Here is a 15,889-nt window from a genome sequence, read left to right as displayed (position 1 = left end):
GCTTCAGCGGCTCCCTCAGCGGGGAGGGAGGACGGAGCTGCCGCAAGGCCGCGGTGCTGGTAGGCAGCGGGGGGAGAGACTCGGACGCAGGGGCATGGGGCCAAACTGGCGTCTCGACCCCACAGGTGGGCACAGCCCCCCCTCCCCAGCCGCCCGCACAGGGCACGGGCACACGCGCGTACGCACACGTACACACAAACGCAGGAGTGCCCGCACCCCCTCCCCAGCCGCCCACACAGGACACACGCGTGTATACATACAAACGCGGGTGTGCCCGCACCCCTTCCCCAGCCACTCAGCCCCACAGGCAGGCACAGCCCCCCCCACCGGGCACGGGCACACACACACGTACACACAAACACAGGAGTGCCCGCACCCCCTCTCCAACCGGCCACACAGGGCACACACACGTGTATAGTATACACACAAGCACAGGCGAGCGGACACACATTCTGCCCGTACACGCTCCCTGCTGAACCCCCGCGCTGCCCTCCCACACACAGGGCACACTTTGCCTACAACCACAGCGGCAGCAGATGCATTGCTCACATGTGCGCACTGCACGCGCGTTGGATGCACCGTCCCCTTTTCCATAATGAATGCAGGGGAAAAGAAAGGGAATAGTGTCTGGCAAGGAAGTAAACCGCACAATAGCATGCAGGTCCCAGGCCACCAGGCTTTGTTTGGAGGCGAGTGTGGCTCCTGGTGCCATCTCATGAGACAAATTGTATTTAGACAAGTTAAAGCACCGGGTGTTTGGGATGTGCGAGGAACCCAGGCCCCAGTCCTGGAGCTGCTGACTTCAGACGAGCTCTGTCAGTTTGCAGAAGAAAGAGTTGTTTGTTCCCTGTCCTAAGTCAGCTCTTTCTGGGCCGTCCTCTGCACTGCACACAGGGAAGAGAAAACTCACCTGTCTGACAAAGGCTGCATCAGCCACCAGACCATTGTGTAAAAGCAAAACCTAATCCTCTCTTGTAGGATGTCTCCTATTGCATCCTGAGAATCCCTAGGCCAGTTGCTCAGCTGGTGTAAAACAATGTAATTCAGCTTACACCGACTATGGATCATGTCCACGAAATCAGAAAGGCCCCCAAGGAGCTGAATTCACTAGCAGAATTGTTTTTCAAAGGTGCTTTTGCTTCCGAATAATAATAATAAAAAAGATGCCAAGACATGGGACTGATCTCCCCTCCAAATACCATTTCCTTGAGACCTGGGGGAAGCGCTTTCTGCTCTAATAAATGCCTTCATGAATAATCAGTGCCTGGGACTTCTCATACAAAGGGGGAGCCTGGGAGCAACGAACTTCGGCGCACGCAGCACTTGGAGCTTGTGCACGCTTCCTTCTCACTTCAGCTTCACACTAGTGACTTCCACAGTTACTCCTGATTTACACCAGGATAAGAGAGAGAAGAATAAGGCCTAGTGAGGTTGTTCCCAATGTATGCCCAAGGCAAGTGGAAGAAACAGGTCCCAAACAATTGACCTGGAAGGAGGTGTAAGTGGGCCCCAAAGGAGGGAGTTGAGAACTGATGGCGAGAAGCAGAGAGAGCTGCGTAGGCAGATGAGAGAGGGGCATGTTCAAACACTCCTGGTGTGTTCACATCACCTTTAACTGTTTGATGGTAGATTATGAGGAGGATGGGTTGCAAGAGGGTTATGTCTGCTTTGAGACGGACTGTGTCAGTAGCGTGTGTGAGAGCGAGGAGAAGACACACAGCAATTAGTAACTTGCTCTGCATCTACTGTTTAGAAGGAATCCAAGCCTTCCTGCTCCAGGGCAGAAGCTAACCATCAGCTTCCCAGGGATTGAGAAATAAACTCTCAGGGCAACACTCGATCCTGCCCCAGCTGCACTGTGGGCTCCAGCATGGATGGCGTGCAGGGCTGATTCATTTACTGCCTTTGTCTGGTTCCCCCCCCCACCTCTCCCCCAAGCTGAAAGGTTCACTTTCACCTGCTGCTACATTGGACAGCAGCCTGGTCCTCTGCATTGTTCCTTGGATCAGGCCTGTTTTCTCCCAACCCTGCTGTCCCCAAGGCTTCCCACCAGAGTCTGGCTCCGGAGCATTGGTGCCTATTCTCCCTGCAAAACTCCATCTCTCCCATTAACTCTGAAAAGCACATTTCACTTGTGTATATTTTGCAACAACAAGAACCTGCCTCAACTCTGCATAAGCTTCAGAGGAGGAGGACAGTGGCTCTTAAAAGGGCGATGCCACACTCAGAAGCCACTTGGGGGTAATTTCCCCCCCCCCTCCTCCCCAAGCAGCCAGCTCCAATGGGCAGGGATCTCTGACAGACCAGGCTCTTTTTTTTTGCCCCTGCAGTGTGTGAATGTTCCCAAGAAGCAGCAGAACAAGCAGATCAACCAGGTGGAGCAACAGACTTCAGCACTGCTCAAATGGCTCTGGTGTTTAAACAGCTTTGTCTCTCCTTGGGGCTTCTCAGGGTCACTCAGGAAACAGGGCTGACAGGTAGAAATCTTCACAGAACAACAAAAAGAGTTCGTTCTCCTTGCTTAGCTCGAGCCAGAGAGAGCAAACAGACCTGCACGGACCTTAGCACCAAAAACAAAAGACTCACAAAGTGCTATTAACGTTTGGGGCCGATTCTGCAAAGATGCAGTGGATGCTAGACCCTAGCTACCATTTTGGTTAAGCCTGTAATTTGACAAAGAGATTGGGTAAAAGGAACTATTTTATACAAGAGGCAAGGATTTTGGGGGGTGATCTCTTTTACTTGAACAGCTGTATGGTTGGATGGGATGTCAGACAACCCGTCAAGCACAGTACCCCTTCCCAGCCCTGTTTTATAGGGGAATGTAGACATTGTGGAGATGGAGATGTTCGCACACAGACACACACACACACTTGCTACATGGAGCAATGGCCACATGGCAGTCCTCCATCAAGGAAAACTCCCACTGACTTCACTAGGGATTTCTTCCATGTAGAGTCAGTCTCTGCATATGGTGGGTTACACCGAGTCTCCATGAGCCCTGCAGGATCCATGGCGCACAGTGGAGCTGCTCTTTCTGTACCATCTTGTAGGAGACAGCAGAAACACGCATACAGCAGCTGGTTCATTACATGATCTTTGCCAGAAAAATACTAATTCCCCCCCTCCCACCTTTTTTTTTCTTCTTTCACTTATTTTTCTGCCTTCCATCAGCAAAAGGGCTTGGGAGAGAAGTTCTGTGCTGGAGCTGCACCACTCTGTTTACAAGTCCCTCCTCAAATTGCTGCACATGAACAGGGTCAGAGACCAGAAGGTTGTTTTCAGTTTCTCCAGTTTCTTGGCTCTGTCCTTTTACTGCCTCTTGTGTGTCACCAATCTCACTCTTCCCAAGATAGTCAGTCGTGCTCCCATCTTACAGTGAGATTCCTGCAAGCACGCAAGGCCCTGCCTACACCAAATCCATCTTAGGACTGGGGCCTTGATTAGTCACTTGCCCCTGCTGCTTGTGTGGGTCCTTCCCAGCAGCAGAGGAGAGAAAGACATTTTAAAGTGCAGGGAAGCATAGCGGCAGTACCCCCACAAACTGACAAGAGGATGCAGGGGAAATGTCTGAAACAGATTTGAAGTCATGGATTTGACATTTCAAATTGAAATTCTCCTTCGCACCTGTTGTATTCAGGGCTGCAGTGGGAAGTTTGGCAAAAAAAAAAAAAAAGAATTGTACCAAGCAGCTTGTTTAATTGCGCTCAGTTAATGGGGGTGCTCTGCAGCTATTCTGAGCCGGATCCTTAGCTCACATAAATCAGCAAAGCCGCCTTGTTCTTCAGCAAAGCAGTATCGATTTATCCCAGCTGGAGATTCTTGGATGAAATTCTTCCTCTGAATGACAAACTGTACAGAAGCCTCCCCAGAAAGAGTACATTTCTAAGTACGAGCTTCTCAGAACATGAGCCACGCCTGAGTCGTAAAACAAGACAGAGCTATGCTACCACGCGCACAAAAAAGGTAGCATAGGGCTTGGTGTATCATGCCAGCTTCACCCCAGCTAAATGATTCATTTCAGAGGACACCGCATTTCTTTCTAGAGCCTGCTGCCATTCAAATGTTTAACACTTGGAAGACATGGTGGTTGGTAGCATAAGGAAGGGAACAAATAATATGGACCTGGGGGTATATTAGAGGGTGCCAAATGAAGCCTCTCCCTGGCTCTCTGAAGTTTGCTAGTCCCATTTAACAGTGACCCACAAGTGGCTGGTGAAAGAGGAGGACAAATGGGATTCTGCTATAGTGGATATCATCAGCAGTGCACGCTTAGCTGGCCAGCACAATAGTATCATTATTTATCATTTGTACTGTCATGGTATCCAGGAACCTGAGTCCTGGACTGGGCCCCTGGTGCTGTAAGAACATAGAAAAAAAGATGATCCTGCCCCTAAAGAGGTGAGTTACAGAGAAGGGGCAGGCGGGTGGCAGCAAAGGTCTTAGATGAGGTCGCATTTGAAGTGCCCGTCTCAGCCTCAGAGGCACCCCGTAAGAAGCATCAGCTCTGGGTAGATTCTGTAAGGAATGAAGACTGCAGGTCACTGTGTTGGCATCAAAAACTAGGAGATGGGGGTCTGGTCTCAGAACCTGAGAACCTGTGAGTGGCTGCGGGTCCCACAGAAGTCAGGATTGGGCCCTGAGTTTTGGGTGGGTCTGGGTTTCTCTGCATTAAGAGCCCCCAGGCAGCATGAGGAGTGGCCTATGTGAACCACAGAAGAGAACGAGTTGGACAGGTATCAAAGGGAAGTGCTCTGTGCAGGGGTGCAGCAGAGGGGATTATGGCTTACCCACCCCCAGGAGAGAACCTAGGGTCCTTCCCCCCCAGAGTACTCTGGGGCTTAAGCAAGGCAAAAAGATAAAGTCCCCAAGCCTACGTGCATGTGTGGGGGGGTGAAAGAATAGCCTACTTGGCGAATGATGCAGTGGGGGTGAGTTGTGCGACTGGGAGCTTATTAAAAGGTCCTATTGACTCATCCAGAGGTCTAAGCCTGGGGCAGGGGCTGGTAAATGATCCACCTCCCCTGCTAGAGGCTGCCAGAGATGTCTGCACTCCCCAGCTTTGGGAAGGTCATCTTCCTAGTCTGGTTAAACTTAACGAGCACCTTGGTTCTACTGAAAAAGCAGGAGGGAACTGCAGAGCTAGGGTTAGAGAGCAGCGGCACACTCAGGTTAGAGAACAGGATGAGCATGGACACGTCTAGTGCTAAAGAGGCCTGCCAGCACCTTACACTAACAAAGATGTGCAGCACACGCTGCACACCACGGTCTGGTGGTTAGAATGAGAGCAGGCACCAGGACTCCTGAGTTCTGCTCTTGGTTCAGGCACTGACTCGCTGCAGAGCCTTGGGCAAGTCACCCTCTGCCTAATGAAAGTGATACACAGGGAAACATTTTTGAGGAATGACCAGGGAAGAGGCCTCTTGATGGGCTGGCTGAGCGCTGATCTTCCTCCTGCAAGCATTAGCAAGGCAGCTGGATTTTGGCACAAGGCAACTGGATTTTGCCCTTTCCAAACATCCATCTGTTTCCAAGGCTCCTGGAGCTTTTTTCACGTTCATCATTCATTCACCAGTCCAGCATTACCTACATGCTGTGTCAACCTGCGTTTGCTCTGCGGCTGCCTTAGCTGGGAACTGGACAGCAGGGGCAGCAAGCATGCTGGATATTAAGCTCTCAGGCATTTGGATGCATGTCTACTGGCCTTCAAAACCCCAGCTGGGACTCTCCTGTTCCGAGCTCAACACTAGTTTTCTGGTGCTTCTTGCTTCTGGATATTGCTGGATGTGTGAAAGCAGCCTCTCCCTCACGGCATTTGGATGCTTTTTTACTTCAAATCCCAGCTGGAACTGGTAGAGAGCTACTAACAATACCTTAGTCTTATGCAGCTTTTTTGAACCTCAGAATACTTTGGAGTTCCAGTGCTGAATGGAGGAGACACCCAGGGGCATGTGCCTTGCATGGGTCTACTTGGATCACCCAGACCCAGCGAATTTTGGCTGAAGCAGCAACAGCGGAGGCTGGCTTTGTTGTTTTATGCTCCATAGTAGACTGGTTCTCTACCACCTTGGTCTTCTGCATCCCAGACTCTCCCACACCCTCTAGCATTCTTGATCATGTATTACAATAACATACTACTACTATATTCATGCCTAGTTAGCAAGTTGTTCCATTTATCTAGTCTGTTATCCATCATTGCAGTATGGGAGCCGTCAGATATTCTGAGCCAGGCATATCTCCAGGATTCTCTCGCCTTCAGCAGAAACTAAGACCAAATGACTAGACTGAGGCACGTGCCCCAGCACCTCTGCAGACCTGAACTGAACTACTACAAGACTCATGGATAATCTTCTTCTGCTAGAGTTTTGTCATAGTTCACTGCTTACTGCTGGCTTCCCTTGGCCCAGGAAGGTGGGTGGATGAAGACAAGCAAGGATCCAAGCTGTCCATGACAAACCAATTAATATCAGCCTCTGCTAATTTCCACTGTAGGACCATCTACAGCTTCCAACACCAGAGGAGCTGCTCCTCGAGTCCTTGGAAACTAGCCAGTTGGATCTACAGGGAAGTCGGGGCTGTGACTGGGGGAAAATAAGAAGTGCCAGTTCTTGCCTTATACTGGGCGCGTCTACACGAGACGCTACGTCGCCGTAGCAAAGCACAAACAGTGATGCTATAGAGCATCAATACAGTTATATAGTGGCTAAAAATAACTGCGTTGCCAGCATGGCGCAGTAACAGCTGTTACTCTGCCATCATTTAGTACTTCCTTTAAATGACAGTGCAGTAACAATGGTGCCCTAGGGCCACGTGCAGATGCACTCACAGTGTATCAGTGGATCTCACAGCACTTGACAAAAGGAGATCTGTGCTATCAAAAACCCCCCTCTCCATTTTACAGAGGGGGAAAACTGTGACAAAAAGGGAAAAGCAACATGCCCAAGGCCATCCATCAGGTCAGTGGCAGAGCTGGGACTAGAGCCTGGCTGTCTCATCCCCTAGTGCCTCACTCTGGCCATTAAACAGCACAGTCTCCCATATAGGGGACAGTCTGGTCAAAGTTTTCCCACATCTGGCTTTCTTACAGATCATCCTAGTCTGGAGGGTACAGATATCGAATACAGATATCAGAGGAGACCATTCAGGGGAGAGATCAAAGCTACCATACCCTGAAGGACATTAGGTTTTGCTGTTCCAGAGCTGTCAACCTCTTGAAAAACTAGCCGGAGTTTCACAGTTAGCGGAGGGGCATATGCTTGCTGCTGCTTCTTGTGCATGGAACAAACTGCTCCAGGATTTGTGGTTCTGACGTCCTCTAGTGCCGGCAACTCCAACGGCAGGACTTACGGCACAAAGACTGCATGTGCCGGCAGGGAAGAGACTTGATTCTGTTTCTGTGTTGCCATGGTGCAGGACACAACTGATGGCCACATGGGAACGCTGATTTGTTGCTAACACAAAAAAAAGATGGACTTGCTAGCAGACTGATGTTTCTTCTCAGTACCAATCGTCCACCACCCTGTCCTCTCCGGCAGGCTGAGGTATCGGCGGATGAAGGATGCAGTATCAATACACAGGATACATGTGGGGCAGGTGGTGAGAGCTGCTTCTGACGCAAGAATCTGGAGATACCGTGAGCCGTGCTGCCTCTGACTACTGGTCTTCCACAAAGCTTTACATTGTACTGGAGTTTCAAGGGTGCCTGGATCTAAACACATAACAATGCAAGTGCTCAGAGGTCCCAAGAGAGTGTAAGGCCTCATTTGGAGAGGCACTGCTCACAAAGCAAGGAATAGATCCCCCCCAGCTCCAAACAGCTGGCAAAATAAAGATGCATGACATGGACCAGCTGGGGACACTGAGGCACAGAGAGTGACCTCCTCTGGATTTGCCACAGGGAGCCTGTGGCAGCACTGAGCATCAAACCCTGGCCCCATCCTAGTGCTTTAACTATTAATCTGCCCTCCAATCATCAGTCAGACAGCCCTGTATACAGATAAATCATACATCAAGCCTAGTTAACCTGGGAGAGCAGCTGTTCTGCATCTTTCTCCCATTCCTAAAGTCATGTCAACCTCACCGATTCCCAGACATTTTTGTCTGGCAGGCTGCTTGTCGGTGCTCCATGTTTTTTGTAGATTATCATACACCCTTATCATCAAGCTCTTTATTGATAAGGGGTTGGTTTGATACAATCCACAGACCATTCATTTACCACAAGATTGTCTTGTGGACAATCAGTGGCCCCAAACCACATTTGGGAGCAAATGATCTTAGCACTCATTTAAAGTCAGGCTTAGGATTTTCCCTCTTACAACACATGGCTGTGTATTTCTACTGACACCTTGATACCGAGCCTATCATCCTGTCAAGTCTATGAGCTGTATTATCACTAGAAACAGCTTCTGGGCTGTAGAGTGCATAAGCACATCTTACCTGATAGAGACTGGGAGGTAATTCTGCACCCAAAACTCATCTACTTATGTCTAGTTCAGCTAGCAGATGGAAACTGAGACCAGGAGCTGCATGGGCAGCAAAGTTAACCCAAAGGGTAGGGGGTACCAGGAGCTTCCCTGGTAAAATCTGTGCAAATATACAGAGCAGAGAGAAGGAGCATTGCTCTGGGCACCTGCTCAGTGGTAAGACTTTGCCCCTCCAAGCACTCTCCATCTCAGGATCGCAAAGCACACACAGGACTTCGCTGAAGTCAGCCTTACAGGTGTCAGGTTCTCAGAGGAAGGGGAAGTGAATTGATTTACTTCAGGTCACACAGTGAATCTGTAGCAGTTCCTGGAAGAGGACCGAGCTCTGCCGAGTCCTAAGGCACTCCTTCAGTGAATAGCCATCGGGGAGCCAGACGGGGAAGCCCTGCCTTTCATCAGTACCCTGTGCACTGCCTTGAGCTGCCCCAAGCACTAGCACTGCCCTCACGCTGCACCTGAACCCCGAGAATCGTGTAGATGGGACCAATTCTCCTCCTGCTGGGGTGAATCTGAAGGCAACGAGCAGTGTGGACCCTCAGCACCATTGAACAAATCAGGCCTAACATCCATCGGAGTCCCCTTGCTGAACATAGTGATGCCAGCTGCGTAGGTGAAGAATCCCCAGTACAATGCCAGAGAACTGCTGGCACTTGAACAGATTCAAAGAAATCTGGCCTGAATTTTGTACTTCTCCACTCTTATCCTTCTGCTGTCAAAAAGTCCGCCCCCCACGCCCCAGTTCTGGTATTTCTGGATCCTTGATTCACCCGAGGGCTGTGGCTGAATCCCAATTCTGTTGAGCTGGAGCCTGTTAGAAAGCGTAGAATCACCCCAATGGGCAGAGCAGAAGGGATTTTCTATCATCTTGGCTCCATCCTTTTTTCTTTGCTTGCTCCTACATGGATCAAGTTCCCCAGGGCCAGGTCAGCAGTTTAGGACGAGGTAGCTTCCAACCATAGCTTCCTGCAGGGCTGGCTGAATTCACATCCCCAACAGCTCCCCCCATGCCTGAAGCAAGTAGGAATGTGAATTCCAAGCCTCTTTTGAATTACAAATTGGAGTGGCTCTGAGCAGCTCCCTTTGTGTGTCTCTCTCTCGTATTGTCCTCCTGTGTAGCTAATCAGAAGCAGAGAGACTGATGCTGGAAAGCAACTGGCCAAGAAAGGTGATCAGTGACTCTCTAGTCCAGCTGCTCTTTCATGTGTAAAAAGTTTGGCCAGATTTGTTTCTAGCTGTAGTTAATAGGATAAAAACCCTCACAGACCCAGAGCTTTTAACAAGCTTTGCAGGAAAGCCATTAACAGCTTCCTCTTCCAAAGGGCCAGACTGAATCTTTTAATTAAAGCACTAGTAACCTATTTAGAGGGCTTTGCCAGTTGAATATAGATAGACCAACCAGAGAAACCCACGCCTAACATAAGGGTCATCAGGCAGCAGTGTGATGTCTGCCTGCTCAAGGAGCTGGGGCTATGCAGAGATGAATGAGCGAGCTGCTACAGCTTGGACCAAAACATTAGGCCCCCATCAATTGTAACGCACATTGACCAGGGGTTGCACTAAACTCAGAGGCATCCGCTAAATAGGAAGACATTGACTGCAGCTACCTCTAAACTTGGTGGTTATCATCCTTTTTTGTACCAGGACCCACTGGGCCCAGCCCAGTGCCCCTCACTTCAGACCTGCTGCCCCCCAGTATGTGGGGCAGGGGGCGGGTGCATGTGGAGCCGGCGGGGGCTCAAGCAGCCCCTTGCAGGCTGGAGCTCTACCAGCCTGCAAGGGAAAAAACAAAGTTTTCCCACATTTTTCTGCTTTAAAGGAGAACCCATTTTTAAAAGTTTGTTTGCAACCCTTTCATATATTCTTGTGTCCCACTTTTGAGTTGCGTCTCACAGGTTGAGAAACGCTGCTCTACTAGAAGACGGTGCAGTTAACCAGGGGCATTAAGTGCTAGAAGGAGCTAATCTCACACTAGGGACAGACTCCTTGAGGGCAAATCAGTGGTCCCCAACTACTGCTGCCTGTCGCTAGCTCGCTAGCAAACAAAGGGGAGTGTTATTTGTGCCCCATGCACTGTTAGAGTTCAGTGGTCTCCAACATGAAATGTGTTTGGGGGATGCTGGCTTGGTGCCAGCGGATCACAGAAAGACCACTTGAGATAAAGTTTTTAGGGTCCAGTAGCCATAACAGGCTGGATTTTCAGAGTGGCTCAGCACGGTGGGTGCTGGGCTCTTGTATACATGGAAGGAGCTGCTGCCCACATCATTCAAGATAGGTGTTAACAGCACCTTCATACTGCCCCCCCCATAAAAGCCTTGCAATATTCTGTTCTGTTCTATTGCCCACCTATTAGACCCCACCTTTCCTCTTTGCTTGTACTCTGGGCAGCTGTAATAGTCCTTCAGGGGCAGACTGGGGGGGGCTCCAGTCTCAGCTACCAGACACAGACACAATGGGTTTGCTGCATGCACACAGTGAGCTCTCCGCTGCTGCTGCCGCATCCTTCATCTGCTACTGCAGACTGTAGCCTCTCCAGCAGTAGTCACCAACCTTTCTGCCAGCATGCCACAAGTTAAGCCCCACCCCTGGGTGCTGCTCTGATCCCCTCCCCCACAGAGTTGTACCTGATAGAGCTTGCACCCTGAGGTGCTAGATGGGGGCCAGGGACTCAGGCATACCCAGCCAAGCAGTGGCGCAGGGTAGTGATGCTTGACAGCAGCATCCTACCAGGAACCAGGCTAAGCCTTCCCTGGCTCTACAACAGCTGCAGTTTTACATGGTGAAAGAGGATCCAAAGCCTGCTGGCCGCAAGGCCAAGGAAGGGTTCATCTGGCTCTTTCCACCCCTCGCAGTGTCCTGCCCCACAGGGATGGAGGCTGAAGTCCTCTGCCTCTAATCCAGAGCCTCTCTTTACCGAGTGCCCAGGGCTCCCACGCCACACGCAGCAGCTGCCCAGGCTGCTGGTTAACCATCTCTGCTCCTATTTCTATATCAATTTGTGAGTTCCTTAGTGGTGCTCACTGTGGTCTATGTCTGGAAGCTGCCAGACACCAGCCAGATCAGCATGATGTACAGGTTAGTATGATCATTAGCTAGTTGTATCACAGTAACACCAAAGAAGCTGCTGTGGCCCAGACCCCCACAGTGCTAGGAGCTGTGCAAACAGAACCAAGACAGTCCCTGTCCCAAGGCACTGAAATAGTACTTCCTAAACCTCAGGTATTTGTGCACAGCTGGCAAATGCAGTTACTTGGGATAATTATAAGGAGACAGCTAAGTAAACCGGACCTAAATCAGCCCTGGTATAACTGCATTGGCATCAGTGGATTTATGGAGAGGCATTTGGCATTGTATCCTTAAAGGAAACCTGAAAGAACAACAAACAAATCAGATTTTTCCTTTTTAATGCCAGGAAGAATTAAGATGCCCAAGAAAGAATTTTTTTCTGTTGTTTAAACTGTTTTTAAGAACAATTTCTGCTAGTTTTAACCCCATTTAATCCAGGCATCTGTTCTCAAGTTGGTGGTGAAGTGTCTTTCATTCAAAAAACAGTCTAATTTTGTTGAACATTTTATAGATAGCTGGTCAGATCATGACATCACAGATACTAAGCAAGCAGAACCTGATTTACTGGAAAAGGGAGGGATTTTTTATTTACAGGGGTGTAGGCTGTAGCCGTGTTGGTCTCAGGACATAGGCAGACAAGGTTCTTTGGGTGAACCTGATATCTTTTATTAGACCAACTTAAATAGTTGGAAAAAAAATGTATAGCAAGCTGTCGGGTTTAAAAACCCTTCGTCAGGCTGAGGAAGCATCTGCAGTTGGTGTGTGCTCTTCTTTTTAAGTAAGCACAAGATCTGAAAGATACTTTTTTAGCTCTGATGCCTGGCGAATGCTTAGAAGGAAACACTCTCCATGTTAAGGGTTATATTCCCCTATTCCTTCAATTAAAGGTTGAAGAAACACACAAAAATGAAAACCAGCAAAAGAAAAAAAAAACAGCTTATGACTCTGGGATATCCAAGAAGGCTGCTAACAAAATAGAGCTGAACATCTTTTGTATTTCTGAGCATAGAACAAAACAGGGATCGGAACTTAAAAATACTTCAATCACAATAGCTATAAGGCAGTAAAAAGCAGTAAAATCCCATTCATCCTTTTAAAAACCAATGGGTTTAGTTCCCGCATGGCACAAAGTACCAGTATTACCACCTTTATTTCTCTTGGTCAATGTGTACATGCCCCAAAACCACAGGTCCCCACTTAAAGCAGGGTGACTGATCATGGAGTTGTCATGCAACAAGGAAGCAGGGCTACTGGGTGCAGACATCAGACGGCTGGACAGCTTGGCATGCCTCCCTCCAGAGTGTGCAAAGCAGATATGGGCACTGCTCAACCCAGAGATGTGCAAAGCCCTAGCGAGATGAAACAGCAATGCCTCAAATGTGGGTTTAAGATGAGCTGGCACTAACGACAGAGCATGACGCGGCTGATCTGAGCAGGCAAGCTGCAAGCTGAGGCAGCACCTGCGTGTTAGGGCAGGAGGCTGATCTGCTTCTCTGCAGAGACCTACAGCTCCCAGCCCTGCCAGCAGGTGGGCAGGATTTCATTCCCCATCTGATGATTAATAACTTTGTTTTCTTCCCTACCAACATCTCATTAGTCTCCGGCACTGCTGCGTGAGCAGAATTGCTTGAGTGCAGAGAGGCAAAACAGCCAGGCAGCTCTCTGGGGAGTGCAGCTACATACCAGCAGCTGGCCAGCGCCCGCCTGTGCTGTGAAAGACTGCACAGCAGGACCCCGGCTGCGGAAGAGCCATCCGTTCTGGGGCATCTCTGGCCCCCGTCCTATTATCAGAAAGCCTTCACCTCATCCTTCCTGGGAGGTAGGGCAGCGCAATCTCCTTTCACCAATGGGCACCTAAAGGCTCAAAGTGACTTGCCCGAGATCATGCAGGGAAGTGGTGGATGAATCAGGGAACTAAATCCAGATTTCCAAAGCACCGAGCTAATGCCCTAAACACTGAACCACACTGCCTAGTGACTGTGGGGGCAGAGGGCTCAACGCTGATGGAGCCAGCAAACCTGGACTGAGAGGAGTAACCTTTCCAAGACCTAGCTAGAGGTAGTTAGGGATTCCCACCTTTCAGGTCCTGGTTTGCCATCCAGAGTGATTGCAGTAAGAGATACCTAGTGCAGTCGAGCACAGCATTTCTCAACCCATGGGTCACGACCCCAAAGTGGGTCACAAGAATATATGAAAGGGGTCAGGAACAAATTTTAAAAATGGATTTTCCTTTAAAGGAATAAAACATGGGAGCCTGGCTTTTCCCTTGCAGGCTGGCAGAGTTCCAGTCTGCGAGGGGTTGCTTGGGGCCAGGGGGGCTGGAGCGTGGGGGCAGCAGGCAGGGATTGAGGGGCAGTGGGTTGGGACTGGCCATCAATATTTACAAATGGATCCTGGTGCAAAAAAGGTTGAGAACCACTGATCCAGCACACTGCTGCTGAAGCCCATCCTGCCCTCTAACTTTGGCCATATTACTGTTTGCTTCTGTACAGTTCAGCCCTCAGCCAAGAAAAGAAGTGCACACTTGGCTCACTCAGGGCCTTGAGGATTGATTGCTCCAACAGCCAAGTATGCAACAACTAATGTATTTGTCCTCATGGCAAGAATAAGGGGCATTATCATCCACATGGGGAGCACAGAGGGCCACTGGATGGGACATGTCAGCAGTGGGAACCCAACTCAAATCTTCAGAGCCCCTCACTCTCAGACCCACCCTCCTCCTGGCATTCACCTTCAAGCCTTGCCTCTGCCTCATATGCAACGTTTGATCCTTTCATAGTCTCCTCCCCTCTGAGGAGCTCACAGGAGATGCGAATTAATAGTGCCTCCCAGCCACAGGTGCTGGGGAAACTGAGGCACAAAAAGTCAAATGACTTTAAGGTCAGGAACAGGGAAAAAAAAATCACCATCTTGGTGGATCAATTAACCACACTCCCTCAAAGCGCCCAAGAGAGATAACCACACTCCCCCTCACCAGTGTAAGATCTCTTCCAGCCCGGCTTTCCTCCCACACAAGGAGAGGGGACAGGGAGCCAGGGAAGGGTAGGAAGAAACGTGGTAGGGACTGGAAACAGCTCTGAAGTTTTAAACAAAAGGCTGGTGGAAAAACCTCAGGGAAGCAACTGAAGAAAGGGTCCTGTGAAGAAAGATCCTGAAGCTCCAGGTTGCAATGGACCAACCACCAGGACATGAGCAGTGGTTTCATAAGGGTGAAACCCCTTCCTGCACAGACAGCTAGCACAGGACTAAGTTCTGTGTTTCCAGGAAGTTTATTTTTCCATGGCACAAGCTTGTCCCTACAGAAACCAAAACATGTGGTCTTCTCTGAGACCTTAGGAGGGCAACCCAGGCTCTGTGCTGCTCCTTTAACACCACAGCCTTCCCTCCCTTCCTTAGCACTCTACTCCTGGAGCTTTTAACCCTCATTCATTCATCACAAGTTGCAGCTGACTCCCAGCCTTCCAGCCAGGCCGCCTATGAACTACTGCCCCCCCTGCAGGTGGGGTTTCAGCCCCTGAAGGCTGCACCTCCTTACAAAGATAAACAGCCTGTCAGGTGTAGGTGAAAAGCAAGTGATGCGTATGCTTAGATCAGCCTTTCAACACAAAGCACAGCCATGAGTTAAGTGACTAACTAGGCCCAATGTAGAGTCCCAGCTCAGAGAGGAGCACCTGGAATGGTCACCATGAGATGCTCCATCACTGCTGCAGGATGCTCATTTAGCAGCAGCATTTATAATCAAGAAAATAGGCAACAAATAAGAGGAAAGCAGTTTTATTTCCTGCAGTGTCAAGCTTGCCCAGCAGGATTTAGAGCACAGAAGGTTTGCAAGGACGTGGTATACTACATTATCCATTCTGTGAAGAACTGTATCAAGTACAGCAATGCTGGGTGTTTTCCACTGTACATTTATCTCGTGGACTATAGGAGTGGAAAGGACACTGCAACTGGCATCTCCTACAGCAATAAAAAGGGTTGTGTATAAAGTAGTGTAGTTCTTTTGTGCTGTTGCTCAACATGGAGGTGAAGGTAGACATGGACTGTGTATACTCCTCAGCCCTGAGTACTGTTAGGAGCTCAATCAAAACAAGACTTTGAGCAATAGGTCTATTGACAGTGAGAACAAGACTGGCTGGGGAAGCCCAATTTATGATGGAAGGTGCCATCTGTACCAAGACTTTGAGTCTCTTGGGCAGCCTGTCCAGCCCACTTCCATCCCTGGCACCTAGTGTGCTCTCCTACTTCGCCTGCCATGCCTTGAGGCTGCCTTTGAACAGCCAGGCTGTCAGTCCAGAAACCCCTTTGCTACTGCCAGGATCTCTATTTTTCTGGATGTAGCACTG

Source organism: Gavialis gangeticus, unplaced genomic scaffold (genome assembly GCF_001723915.1).
Source record: "Gavialis gangeticus isolate Ggan-Ray unplaced genomic scaffold, GavGan_comp1, whole genome shotgun sequence".
In the NCBI taxonomy this organism is placed as follows: Eukaryota; Metazoa; Chordata; order Crocodylia; family Gavialidae; genus Gavialis; species Gavialis gangeticus.
This window is presented reverse-complemented; position numbering follows the sequence as displayed.